The following is a 14,710-nucleotide window of genomic DNA, read 5'->3' as shown; positions in this document are numbered from 1 at the left end:
GTGTCGGGCTTGCAGAATCAAACTCAATACACAAAAAATGCTTTGTACTGAGCATAAGGTGTTGCAATGTAAATCACAAAATAATAATTGGCAGAGAATTTAAAGCTTCTCATAAAAACAATTGCAAGATACACTATAATTGTAGCTTCTTAGAACTTAAACAAACAAACAAACAAGAGAAAAAAAAAACAGAAAGCATTTGGTCATTGGCTTCTGAAAAAGTCGGTGACAAGAAAATCAAGGCAAATTGCAAATTTGGCTGTGAACTGGCCAACACTTTAAAATGGTAAAATGTTAATACCCCACACTCTCAGAGCCTAAGGATAATCTGTAGCTCTGAAATCAATAACTAGTCTGTATTCACTGTTGAAATTTTAAGGTCTAGCAGTACTTTCTAGATTTTCAACTACATTCAAATAGTATATGTTGTCTACAACTCGATTTTTAAAATTACATTCTTAACATGTTACTCCTTCACATTGACAGCCCACTGCATTTTTCATTATGTAACATAGCATGCTCTTAAAGCAAAAGACTATGTGCTGGCTGGAAGTTGCAGATCCTATGTAATTTTTCAAATGGAAATTAATTCAGCAGTCTAGGGAAAATACTATCACAAACAATGCCCTCCTGAATCTCATTAAATCCGTTTGGAAAGGCATATGGGTAGGGAGGTAAAAATAAATCAATAGGATTAAAAAAGAAGTATATTGCTTGGCAGGGGGTGGGGTGGGGGTGGGGTTAGTACGTGGTTGCTAAGTAATGGGTTTTCAGTAAAAATTATCTCTCTTCCTTGTAGGAGAAAGCAGTTTTAAGGACTGGAACTAAATGGTGTTTGCATATGGTTCAATTTTATCCAAACTATATTTCCCTCAGCAAGACCTAACTCCATCTTTAAAGAGAGAGAGATGAGCTTTCACAGAGGAGCCGTTGCCTAGCAACAAGATGCTAAGAAGGCTAGCTGCAAGCTGAGTCTTCTCTAGAAACAGCTCCCCCTCTCCCCTCCGTGCTGAGTGCAGCAATGACCTCCAGCAAACGCAGATGCCCTTGAGAGAATCACCTTAACAACCAGAAAGCTTCCACCGAGGAGTTCTGCCAAGATCCCTCCAAGGTCTGTGTTCCGTTTGTTTCTGCAACAGAGATGTTGTGTCCATGCCCTCTGCACTTAACACTATGCAAATCTATGTGTTTTAAGCCTCTAACTCCCTTCAATATTAAGTCCCATTGCTGACCCCACCTCCCCACTAACCACAGACCCAAGGTCTACTCATCTTAACCAAGTCTCTGAGATGTGAGATGAAGTGCCCTGAGAGATTATTTTTGCTTTAACCTAAAATAGTTAACTCCCACCCGACTCTTAAACAGGCAGGGTAAACAAACCCTTTAACCTCTTCACAGGTTAGAAAAAAATAAAACAAAATAAAATAAAATAAATCTGTTCCTAATGCCTAATTGCTACCCGAATCGCTGAAAAAGATTCTAAGTACTGATTCTTTCTGTTTTATTTGGGTCTTTACTGAGTAGCTAGTACTAGGTGCTGGAGATAAAATCAAGAGCATAGTTTCCACAGAAGCCTGTAGGGCATCACAGAAGTAAACAAGAGACCAAGATTCTCTTATGGCCAGAAAAACCTACAGGCACCGGGTAGCCTATGTGGAGGTGCTGCCTCTACTCTGCGATCAGAGTGGCTTGGGATTTTCCTCGGGCAAGAGTGGGTGGGGCTGAAAAGTGAGCTGAGCGCTGATGGGGGTGGGGCTTGGGGGACTTCTGGGTGAGAGAACAAAGGCCCCGGTGAGGACAGGAAGCCTGCAGCCAGAGACATGCAGAGCTTAACACACTGTGTTCACGATATTAAAATTAACTCGTTTTTTTTTATTGCATGCTAAAATATAACCACAAAATACTGAATGTTATATTTCATCAATCTTGTATTCAAATTGTATATAACAAAAGCCTGATTCCTTTCTATGGATCAAAATGAAGCATCGTTACTTGGACTATACTCAGAATAACTGTCTTTAAAGAGCTAGGAAATAAACATACTCATTTGTCAAACTGTGACACCCCCACCCCCAGGAAAACCAGGGAACATAGTCTGGGCAGAGCAGACAGCCCTGACAAACTCGGGATTGAAACACACACACCTATAAGAAGATCTGATTTTTCTTTTGAAGAGACACAGGCAATTGAACTGACTGGGGTTATTTTAAGAGGATACAATGTGATTTAATTTTTGAACCATGGTTTTGAAAACACTACGCCCAAAATTAAAGCTTTAGGAGCCTCAGATCGGCTTCTCTGGGGGTTTTCTCTGCCTTTCTGCTGCCCTCTTGTGCAAAGATGGAGAATAACACTACAGAAAATCCTATCTACAAACCCATTGGAAATGGAGGGAAGACAGTAAACTCTGGCATCTCTGGCAGATTCCAGGAATCTGGCTGTGCTCTGACTCAATTTCTGTGCAGATGAGTTTCTACTAAATAATGTTTCCCGTCTTGTTACAAATAGATGGGAGCATTTTCTCCACCTCTGAAGACTGCTCAAGAATATTTTTAGAAGTAGAAAAGACAAGGAAGCAAGATTTAATTGGCTAATTAAGGTTCCACATTGGACAGCTAGAGAACAGTCATAAATCAAGCAAGGATCAAACCTTACTTTGTGCACATGCATTTCCATGTTAGCTGTGTCGACTGCCCTTCTCCCGTGACATTACGGACATCATGGACCTCTTCCCAGGATACAGGAACAAAATAGAATTTGAAAAAAAAAAATGCTCTCCTTTTCCAAGTTGCATAACATACAAAATGTGAAAGGAGAAAATTTCTGTTCTGATACAGTTTTTCTAATATGCTAATCTTTAAAATTCTGTTCTTTGTTTTGTTTTCAGTCTATCCTGTGCCTTGGAGCTGTTAAGTAGTCTCCTGGTTCTGTAATCACACTTCACAAATGATTTACCAATGGTTATCCAGACAGCTCATATGCTAGGCATATGAATCAGTCTTTGAATGGCTCACTCCAATCTCAGAATAAGAGAAGATGGTTTTTGTTTGTTTGTTTGGGTTTTTTTGGTTTTTTGTTTGTTTTGTTTTGTTTTTTTGCTACCTGCAAACTTCCTTCCATCCTGACTGTTTGTCGTTAAGAGTAGTCTCATCAGTTTTACTTACTACCCAAACATTATTTTTCATTTCTTTTGTCCTGTCCCTACATTCATTAGCCATCTAGTTCAGTTTAGAAACTCAGAGCATATGAGCTATTGGAGCTTCCTGAGGAAAAGATGCTTAATAAAGATTTACAGAATGGGAGTGGTCAAAAATGGGTGGACAGAAAGAGTGGGTAGGTTGAGAGAGAGGAAAAGGTTTATATCTGACAATTAAAAAGCTGAACAAAAGCTAAATGTCTAGGTGTGCCTTAATAGGGAAGAGAGTCTATGCATAGCAAGAGAACAAGGTGGTAATCAGGTATAAAAGCAAAAGCATATCAGACACAGAGAAGGCCTGCTCCTAACCCTGGTGTAGGGAGGGAGAAGCCACACATTTTCATAAAGCCACCGAATGGGCAGGGAAGAGGACTGTAGGACTGTGAAGAAGTGGTCACTTTGTAAGAGTCTCAATTTTTCCTTCCCATTCCCCTGTTTAGGAATTACACCCTCTTTCACCTGTTTAAAGATTCTAATTTTATGTTTTCATAGGTCTCTCTCTCTCTCTCTCTCTCTCTGTGTGTGTGTGTGTGTGTGTGTGTGTGTGTGTTAGTTAAGGGTTACCTGTGGAGGCTGGGGAGGGCATCAGATTCACTGGAGTTAGAGTTATAGATGATTATTGAGTTGCCCAATTTGGTTGCTGGAAACTGAATTCAGTTCCTCTGTCTGGAAAAGGCAGCAACTGTGCTTTGATCTCTGAGCCACCTCTTCTGCCCTCTTTTCAAGTGAAAATTAATCAAAGTGCCTTTCAGAAGGACATGCAAATGTCCCTAGCCCCACAAAAACACTGTAGACTTTCAAGGAAGTGGATTGATCATGCATCTGTGGCAACTGCCTGTTCTAGGGGTTCTGAGGTTGAAGCTGCCTTTCACAGCCAATGCGATTAGAAATTATATTCCAGGGGCAGAGAGAATAGTAGAAGGGTTTAACCAGTGACGTTACATATGGACCATGCTTAAAAGACACAGTAGGAACTTTTCCACAACACAGCATGATCTAAAATATTTCATGGTCATTATACAGTAAGTTAGTGAAGTCACCATATATACCTACGAGTGCAGCACACTGTGGGCTATCAAATCAAAAAAGAGCTATCAAATTCCAATAGGTGGAGTCTTGAATTTCATTTCAGTCCAGCATTGCCTGTCAGTATTCACAGGCCATAATGTGCATAGAGATGACTCTGGGAAGTGCAGGGGAGATTTCCAAGATGTTGTGTTTTGGGTACTGGAAGGCACTGTAGAAGAACTTTGGGGAGATTTGGATCCCCTTAATGTAAGAAGCTCACTCTCACTCAAGAACAGAGGCAGATTGGGGAACAGCAACCAATCACAAATCATGTTATAGCTCGATCTCTCAATCACCAATGGTCATCATGCTATTAAGCTGGCACACCAGCTCTCAGGTGGGAAACAGACTGTAGGCGAAAGATGTTCTTCAGATCATGATGAAGAAGCAGCCGCAATAGCTCAAATAAGGGACTGTGTGTTTTAGCCTGAAGGTCATAGCAGTAGAAAGGTGCAGAGAGACTTAAGGCAAGAAGAAAATCAGCTCCGTACAGTGATTAATGGGGTATCAGGAACACAGCAGAAAAGCACCCAAGGAGAGCTATGATTGCTCAAGTGCCTGCCAGGGAAAATGGGCACCTGATGTCTCAGTGTGTTAAATACCCAAGAGGACAAGATGTACAGAAAAAGGACACATTTAGTTTTAGATGTATAGCATTTTATATTCTATAAGATGCTAGCATAGGCTTGTCACTCATATGAATAAACATTCATGTTCATAGCTAAGGCAACATCAACTAAATGTAGGTTTAATGCCTAGAACCTTAGCCCGTGGAGATGCCAGAGTGAGAGTTCAAGGGGAAGCTATCATAGAAGTTTGAACAAAGAGTCGATTAGGAAGACAGGAGAGAATGGGACTTACACGGGGAGTATTAAGACACCAATGCTGTGCTGAAGGCTATTTATAGCTCAGACCATTCAAGATGAATGGCTGTATGACACAGACTTGGGAAACAATGGAACTCAGTGAGCAGAAACTGAGAGGATCAAGTAGGAGTGGGTCCCAGACTGGAACAACTGCTCACCTTGTCTAAATATCTAACCCTGTATACCAAAAGAAATGTAAGCAGAAATCCTAGACTCCTCTTTCAAAATGTCTATCAAAGAAAAAGAGACTGGGCTATTATTACACAAGGGTTTTTTGTTCCTTAAGATGAAAGAGACGTAAGGAGGATGAATGGCCCCAAGAAGAGACCAAGGGATGACAGAAGGCAGCATAGAATGTAAAGTTCTTAAGAAACTGGAAATGATGCTATTGAGAGAACACAGGAGAGGCTGGCCTTCAATGGGGGACTTCTGTTGTGAGTGATGGGAGGGCTCAGACAGTAGGCGTTTCAGCATTTTTGGTTCAGAGCATTCTGATGTGATAGTTTCTGCTGATTCTTTGTAAACCATCCACTCTCACTGTTCTTGGTGTTCTGGAATTTGTTGACTGTCCTTCCCTCCTGTCTGGTATCTACCACTGGCCTTCTGTCCTACTGTATGTCAGCACAGTGTGCTAAATAAGATCTCATCAAGAAAGACTTCAAAACCATTCATCGCCTCTCTGTGGAGCATCCATAGCCACTACAGAGAAGAAGGCAGAAGTGGGAAGGGTAAACCATGAGTCAGAGGCAGGCGTGGTAACTCATGCTGGAATCCCAGCAGTTGAGAAACTAAAACAGAATTTCCACCATTCAAGACCAACCTTGGCTACAGAGCCAAGATACAAGTCTGTCTAACATGCCAGAAGAGAAGAATGAGGAGGTGAAAAAGATAGTAAGAGTAATAAGCTAGACATGGTGGTGCATGTCCTAGTCACATGGTTGCTTATGCCTATTATCCCAGCACTCAGCAAGCTGGGGCAGGATTGACACAAGTCTCAGCCAGGAGGCTAGGCTGGCCTACATATGAGCACAATGCTAGCCTGAACTGTACATTTAGACCATATGTATGTATGTGTGTATGTACGTTAGAAACAGAAAGAAATGGAGGCCTTGTCCATGAAGCCAACTAAATGTCTTCATTCTCCTCCTTCCCTGACCAGCTAAACTTTGATCATATATCCTAGGCTGTCGGAACTGCCTCTTACATCATGGGATAGCATCCATAATCAGGATTTGATTAGTGTCTTAAGTTTCTAGTTGCATTTGACTTATGATTCTGTGTATAGGGTAGCCTTGGAAGTCCCACCATGTTCTTTCCAAACAGTAACTCCTACTTGAACTCCCCACTGCTTTACTCAAGGCTTTGAATAACACTCATAATGTTTTTACAGGCTGTCATAACTGAGGTACCTTTTATATTATATACACCTGAGAATAAACAGGCTATGTCCTAATAGTGACAGAGTAAACTGGAAGCAAAAGAAGTCTCAAGGACACGCCTTAAGCATCGCACTAAGATGGATACTTGGAATGGGCTCTTCAAACATCTTTAGGATCAACTGTGGGTGAATAAGCATTTTGTGGAAATGGCTACCAATGGATAATGATCTTGAAATATAGAGTCTGTTCCTTGCATTTACTACAGAAGTAAAGGGGAAAAAATATTCTTAAAGGTCCTTTCATTTTTTGCCTTGGGTCACGTTGTCTTTTTTTTTTTTTTTTTAGGAAAATCCATGATCCCCTTTAAAATATTGAAGACAATGTGGCTTATTAAGATATAGCCTCACTGTATAGCTCAAGTTGTCATCAAACCCGGGATTCTGCATTCTCTCTCTCCCCAGAGCTGAGATTACAATCATGTGCCAACCATGTATAGCTTGGTACTTAACCTTCCTGAATTTTCTTATCCACCTAACTTAGAGAAAACAGCCTCAATGATCAATATTACAGGTCATTAGAGTACTGTTAGGACAAATGGTTTAAAGTTTTCCTTTATTCTGACAGGCTGTCAAGCAAGCATTTCCTCATTTGAGAAAGTTAGTCTGCATGGTAATAAAGAAAAAGCAGTAGGTGTCATTTTCCAAAGCTTGTCATTCCAGTCTTTTCTCTCCGAGAGAGGATGGCACAATAGACACTTAGGGAAAAAATATTTCAAAATAAGCAGTGTTCGAAGAGGTAAATATAACTTCAGAAAAGCTTTCATGTGTTTGTTAAAAAGTAATCCTCAAAGCAGCTGGTATTAGAAGTTTCTACTTGCTGTCATCCAACAGTGTTATTTCATAATCATTAATAATTAATCATAGGTCTCTGATTCACTCTTGAGCACTCTAAAAATAGGATGCCATGAAGAGGCTTAGATCTTAGCAACAGAATATTGAATTCCACCAGCCTAACCTAGGCACCTATTCACATTCCGGAAACAGATCCATCCCAAGACTGTGAAACTAGAGCCATAGTTTTCCTGTTTGCTCATAGAGGTCGCATTGAAAGCCTCAATGTTGGCAGAGGAAAAAAAAATCTGTGCAATCATGTCAAATCCCCTGAGTTACAGATGGACAGACCAGCACCAATCTAGTTAACTGATGGGCATTTCTGCTTTCTGTCATATGATGGGCATTTAAACACACTCTTGTGAGAAAGTAGCATGAATGTTAGTATTAACTGGGAGCTTCCAAACTCTTCATTTTCATTTAACATATCAATAGATAGCACAAAACACCATGGTATGCACTGGGGAAACATGAGGTCTTTTAAACTTTTATAACAACATTAATGGAAAACTGATGTTCAAGTATCTGTCCAAGAGTTCCACACCTAATAAACGGATAAGCGGAGAGTATGGCGGTCAAATTTTGTCAGTCTGGGTTCTAGATCTTAGCCTAAACTCTAGGCAACCCTCCAAATCAATGAAGCACAGATATAGCCAGTAAGTCTATGCATAGCTTTTGGCTATGTTAGGACAAATACAAACATACATTAATGTGATAATTGGACCAATGTGAATATATATTTCTAGGTACTCAAAATATTCGATTTGCCAAGGAATGTTCTGTGAATGCATTTAACTAGTATGAAGTGTCTATCAGGGAATGGAAATGAACACAGATTTTATATATCATAGTTCAGTATGAAGTAACAGAGGCAACAAATGAAGGTCTTTTATAGTTTGTAAGAGACTAGACCTGGGTTTACCAAATAGTAAGAAGCAACACTTCATTTCTTTTCCTAGCTGAAGAGTAGTCACTTTCTTCCCTTCTTTTACAGAAATAAACATATAGAAAAAGATAATAGATAGATAGATAGATAATCAAAATGAATGAATAGATTATGAATGGAAAGATAGGTAGATAGATATATAGATGATAGATCATACATACATACATACAAACATACATACATACATACATACATACATACAAACATACATTCTTCACTTTCACCTCATTCTTCTTAACTTTTACTATCTCCAAAACTAAGCCCCACAGATGTCTCTTTTGTGTCTAATATGATAGCCATGAATCACATCAACTATATAATGTATTATAAAGAATTTTAAATGCAGTCCATTTACCCCTGGTGGCTTTCCTTAGAAAAGCTCAAATCCAGAACACATCTACTACCACAGCAAGTTCTGCTCTATAAAAAGATGGCAGCCACTGCAAGTTGCATTTCCTAGAAGTAAGTAGTGCTGACTCATGTCCTCTGAGTCCTTCTGTTTTGTGTCATCATATCGCCCCACAATTAAGCAGAAGTAAAGCGTCTACTATAAACACCAGAATTATTTGGCAAGGTTTCTTTTATCAGATACATCCTTTTCTCTGCCAGCTTTGCTTCATCACATCATTGGCATGAGCCTCTGGAATTTTTCAAGTGTCTTTTTCTTATATGACATCCTTCTAAGTAGCTTTAAGAGGAGAGTTTAACATATATGTATTTTTTAAAGTTAAAGTATAATTATACAATGTATCCTTTTTAAAAAAAAACTGTAATAAAGACTTAACCTCACTCTAGATGTTATCAGGTTAAAAAATAAAAAAAATTGACCACATTTTTTTTATAATAACATAGATTTGTATCAATTTATCTTTCAGGATTTTTTTTTCCAAATGAACAGAACAAATTATGTATTTAAGTTCGATAATAAATTATCAATGACAGGAAGGCTAGGTCACTCAATTAACAACTAAGTAAATTTAGCCAAAAACAAAACAAAACAAAACAAAACAAAACAAAACAAAACCAAACCCTATTGCTCATGAATATTAGCTTCTGCCAGGGAGCATTTCCATCACTGCCATACAGAGTGCTCCCTCTGTGTCCCCAACACTACTAAACCACTAAAGCAAAAACGTGCTATCTGTCCCTGGTTGAGTTCGCAGGTTGTTGGTGACTGCCTAAAATCAACGTTCTGCTCACATTCTCGAAAACTCATATGGGTCCAGAAAAGCAGTGAATACAATTCTTCATAACCTGTGTTCACAGAATAGCAGGAGACTTCAACCTTAAACAGCAGGAGAATTCGAGAGATTTCAACCTTAGAACAAAACAAAGCAAAAAAGGAAAATTAAACAAACAAACAAACAAAAGGAACTCTGTATGATTCAGCAATGCTGCCACTGGGTATCAAGCCGAAGAAAAGGAAATCAGTATGAGACAGACATGCCTGGCCTTGAACGTTGGCCCTTGAATGTTTATCTTACAGTATTCACAATGGCCAAGATGGTGGAGCAACCTAAGTATTTACCATTGGGTGCATGAATAAAGAAAACACATTAGAAAAGAATCCTAAGTTCCAGCATTCTATAAAACAAGAAGGTAGCTATAGTTAGGATTAATTCCTTGGATATTTCAGAATACCTAAAGGAAAAAGGTCTTAAAATGTTCTTCTATGAAGAAATAACAAGCATTCTGTGTGATAGATATGTGAATTATTCTAACATAGTCACCGCAACTGGACCTATGTTAACAAATATGTGATAAATAAGTGCTATGGATCTACCAACTAAATTTTTAGAAATAAAATAAGAGTGGCTACAGAAGCGAATCAGTCACTCCTAGGAGGGAAAAGCTCCCCCAGGAGTGGGCCAGCTCTGAGAGCAGAGATGAGTCCTAGTGACCCAGAGCACCCACTTGTGGAGAAGTGGAGGGCTGGTGCTGGGAACAGAGTCAGCGGGCTGGGGAAACTGAGGGCTTCTGCAGAAGAAGACAGCAGTTGGAGCCAGGCTCCAAACATGCTTTGAACATCAGTGGGGATGAAAAGTAAGAAGACATGTTAAAAGAAAGATAAAAGAAAAAAAAGACAGAAAGAAAGAAGCAAGGAAAAAAATTAGAAGCAGAAAACCAACCAGCTCCCCTTTCAAGAGCGCTATCTGTTTTAACAGCTGGACTTCACTGTTTTATCATGAGACCATCTGTAACCCTGAAAACCACACAGATGCAATCTGTGCACACAACCTCAAAGACAGAAGACAGCTTCAGACATACAACAGACCCAAGGTGTGGGACACATGAGCTCTCCCACAGTGATAGGCAGGGAGAAGGTTTTTCTAAAAGAGAAGGATTGAGACATTTCAGCACAGGTGCTGGATAGCAGAGACAACATATGTTTCCAATGGATTCATTATATATATATATATATATATATATATATCATTATATATAGGTAATCATAGATCTGAAGCTGAAGGGGGAAAGATGAACAACTAACATGGAGCTGATAAAATTCTGACAAAGTTTAAAATGTACAACTGACAAATTGGAGTATAAAACACAAAATGGAAAGGAAAGAAATATACTCACTGAACATTGTGTAGCGCTAGAGGGCAGGAGTTTAAATGGACAAGCTGAAGGGCAGAGTCTTACATATGGAGTACAGGCGTTACTTTAAAGGTAGTCACTAGGGAAATTACAAACAGCCCCGCATGTACAATATGCTGCCCCTCACTTCAAAAAGCAAGTAAACAGCAACTTGGCAAAATGTAACTATGAGATTCTATCAAATCAGCATAAAATAATGTGTTCCCGTGGGAGTCAGTCATGTTACACTCACCAATATGCAGACACGTTTCATGTTTACTAAAGAGACCCAGCCCTCTGTGATATACTAAAGCACCCTTAAATCAAATCTAGGGATGATAAAAATGAAATGATGGAAAACGTTCTCCCAGGTTTAAGAGGCAGGGTCAACAACTTTAAAATTGGACTAGCTGTAAATTATGTTGAAAGGCAGTAATTAAAACCATAAAAATTATCATGAATATAATGAATGATGGACAGCGTGTTTTTAAATAACATAAACCATAGAAACCCCAGGAAAGTCAGCACGGGGATGATGCTATGCTCCGTATCACATGTACCCACATCTCCCTCTCAGTGAAGCAGGCTATCTGGCCCAAGTTGGGCAGGATTTCAGCTACCACTCTCTGTGGTACTCTGGTGCCTGTCAGGATTTTGGATTTCACTGTGGTCACAGCTCTGATTCTGTCATACATACTTTTTTTTTAACCCACAGCAACAGCATTGAGGATCAGTGGTCAGTGCAGAGGCCTCCAAGACCTCTTGAGCTACAAAATCCTGATGAAGATGATGGTGATGGTTATGGTGATGGCAGCAGCTATCCTTTGCAGAAGAAAGCCTGCTCCAGTAATTTATTTTCACTCTTATTTGCTACTTTTTTTTTTTTCTTTCTTGCTCTTGCTGTGGCTTGCATTGTCTATTTCTTTATGATTTGGGGTTGGCATTTCAATTCCTATACTTTTGTTCTTCCATTTATATTGATAAAAATGCTCACGGCTTTGAATTTTCCCATGAGCACAGCATTCTTGCATGTTGATTTTGTGATTATTACTGTTATAGAGGATATGAACTTCTGTGTAGTGTTTCTCTTTGTACCAGGTGCTTAGTAGGGAATTTTCACGTTTTCAATTGGAGAAGACACTTTTTGATTCTCCTTATTTTTATTTATAGGGTCAGAGAATGTTTGGAATACTTCTACTTTAAGGGTATTGAGAATTTCTATTTCACATTAGGTGGAGTCAGTTTATATAAATATATTCTAATCATTAAAATTTTCTATTATATTTTATATGTTTGCTCTCTCCTCTTTCTCTCTCTCTCTCTCTCTCTCTCTCTCTCTCTCTCTGTGTGTGTGTGTGTGTGTGTGTTCATGTGCACATGTGTGCCACAGTGCATATGTGCAGGAGTTAGTTGTTCTCTACCACACTGGACTTGGGAATCCAACTCAAGCTGTCAGACTTGGCAGCAAATGCCTTTACCCTGTGAGCTATCTCAGTAGTGTGAGGATGTGTAAGTTCTGATGACACATTTACAGTATACTCATAGGCACTTTCTTATTTGCTGTATAGTAAGTGTTAATATCCTTTCTGGGGATTTTTTTTTCTTGCCTTTCTCTGCCTGGGGCCTCTGTTCCAAGGACAAAGTTGTTAGTATGGTTCTGGCCATTTCTTCTTCTGGCATTTCCTGGGGTTTCTATGGTTTATGTTATTTAAAAACACGCTGTCCATCATTCATTATATTCATGATAATTTTTATGGTTTTAATTACTGCCTTTCAACATAATTTACAGCTAGTCCAATTTTAAAGTTGTTGACCCTGCCTCTTAAACCTGGGAGAACGTTTTGCCTACTGTGCTGGAAAGAAATAGCCACTAAAAGATGCTTTAGAGACTAATTTAAGACAATTTCATACAATTCTATAAAACAATATAGAGATGAAATGATAATGATGTTCTAGTAAATTTAATTGGTCAGATTTTATCCATTAAATATGATTAGTTCAAGTCAACTAAAGTCCATAGAAGGAAGTTACCTCATCCTTGAGTCAACTAATCAGTTGACCTCACATGACCTCCAACATCAAATAGCCCTAATTCCATATTAATTACTTCAGAATGTAGAAAGTAGGTTTTCTTAAAAAGTGTGTATGACAGAGGTAGCTAAACCTAGTGAGGATGATGTAAGAGAACTTTAATTACTTCTCCCCACAGAAATGGAAGAGCCTGCATATCTCATCTCTGGGACATGGAGTGGACTGAGCTGGAAAGCCCCAAGGGTCAGTTTACAAAGTGTGCACAGTGTTGCGAACACCTGAGCTTGGGTAATTCACAACATTTCACTCGTGGGGTCTGGTACTCAAGTGTCCGGAGAGAGCAAAGGGACATGGAGTCAATATGGATTTCAACAAGGAAGTTCAGCAGCCTTCGCTCCAGACTAAGGCCATCACCGTATTCATACAAACGTAAGGAGCTGTGCCTAGCCACCACCCACTTGTGAGTGCCCCTGGCTCCCCCATTTTCCTTCCTTTCTTCTGAATTACACGTGGGAAGTAGCAGGGAAGGAGCTAGCAAGCTTGCTGGCTGCAAGCTCTGGCGAAACACACTTCTACAGAGGACTAAAACAGTTTGACTGACTTTTACTTTAAAAATTTATCGTTATTAAAAGGGGGCCATAAAAAAACAAGGTCATAAATTTATTTCAGAGTTAATATTATTTCAGGTAACGGGCAGCAAATTGTAACCATGGGCTTTTCTGTCCGTGCCCAACTTCTACGAAATAACAACTCTGAGACTTCTTATAGATTAATAAATGCCCAGGCCAATAGCTTTGACGCATTTCAGCTACTTCATAGCTCAGTTATCTGGTTTAAACTCGTCTAAACCATGCCATGTGGCTAGTTACCTCTCCTTCGGTTTCACGTGCCAGTCTCCCTCAGAGTTCTGGTTAAATGCTTGAAGCATGACTCTATCCCAGAGTTCTTCTCTCTGCAGAAACGCCCACCTCCTATTTCCTGCCTCACTTCATTGGCCAATCGGCTTTTGATTGGTGGATGAAGCTTCCATTAGTACAAGAGATTCTCTCTTCAGCAAATGATTTGATTTGGGCTTTCAACTACATTTGTCAGCTTCCTGGTGGTTTCCTGCCAAGGAAAACCCTTATTAAATAAAGTAGTGCTATAGAAACAGCTCTTGGTGTTGTGATTGTAGAAGCTGTTATCCCTGCTTCCCACAGAACAAGGCATCATCAGTGCTAGAAACTTGTGAGACGCTTCAACCTTGAACCTGAGTGTCCAGATCTCCAGGTGAGAGCATTTAATGAGAAACAGCACCCTAGATTCAAGACATCATCCGAGTGAGACTAACATCCTGATTAAGATCCCAGAGCTGACTGTAACTCCACCTCCAGGAGATCTGGAACCCTCCTCTGTTCTCTTAGAGCACCTGCACCTTCTCTTCCCCCCCTCCCTCTCTCTCTTTTTTCTCTCTCTCTCTACCCCCCCCCCCCCCACTCACACACACACACAAATACACGGTATGCATAGTTAAAAACAAGAACTTTTACCTCATGGCAATGAGCAAAGAGGCAGCTTTTGGGTGGTATTTTTCTTATATAAGGGGCAGAGCAGATGGCAGTCCTTTGTCCATCCAAGATTAATGACTGGCTTGGTGGCCAACGCTGTTTTATGCCTAGGACAAATCAAAAATCAAAATCAAATCAAATCAAATCCAAGCAGTGTGGCACGAGAGGAGGAAGACAGACAGAGACACCCATGAACTGCCATTGCCA

At 39.7% G+C, this 14,710-nt stretch overlaps 1 long non-coding RNA gene across 2 annotated transcripts; it reads left to right on the top strand.

Moving 5' to 3' along the window:
• The first annotated feature begins 811 nt into the window (after positions 1–811).
• Positions 812–14,358, top strand: Gm34739. 2 transcript variants are annotated; one of them, XR_374587.2, is made up of 4 exons: positions 812–1,111; positions 11,641–11,771; positions 13,135–13,385; positions 14,156–14,358. It is a non-coding gene; the product is annotated as a predicted gene, 34739 (long non-coding RNA). The 2 variants fall into 2 exon arrangements; XR_374586.2 differs by having other exon boundaries at positions 13,135–14,358.
• Positions 14,359–14,710: the final 352 nt, after the last annotated feature.

The sequence above is a fragment of the Mus musculus genome, chromosome 2 (assembly GCF_000001635.26).
Source record: "Mus musculus strain C57BL/6J chromosome 2, GRCm38.p6 C57BL/6J".
Classification (NCBI taxonomy): Eukaryota; Metazoa; Chordata; class Mammalia; order Rodentia; family Muridae; genus Mus; species Mus musculus.
The sequence above is the reverse complement of the archived record's forward strand: the minus strand, read 5'-3'. Positions and strand labels throughout refer to the sequence as shown.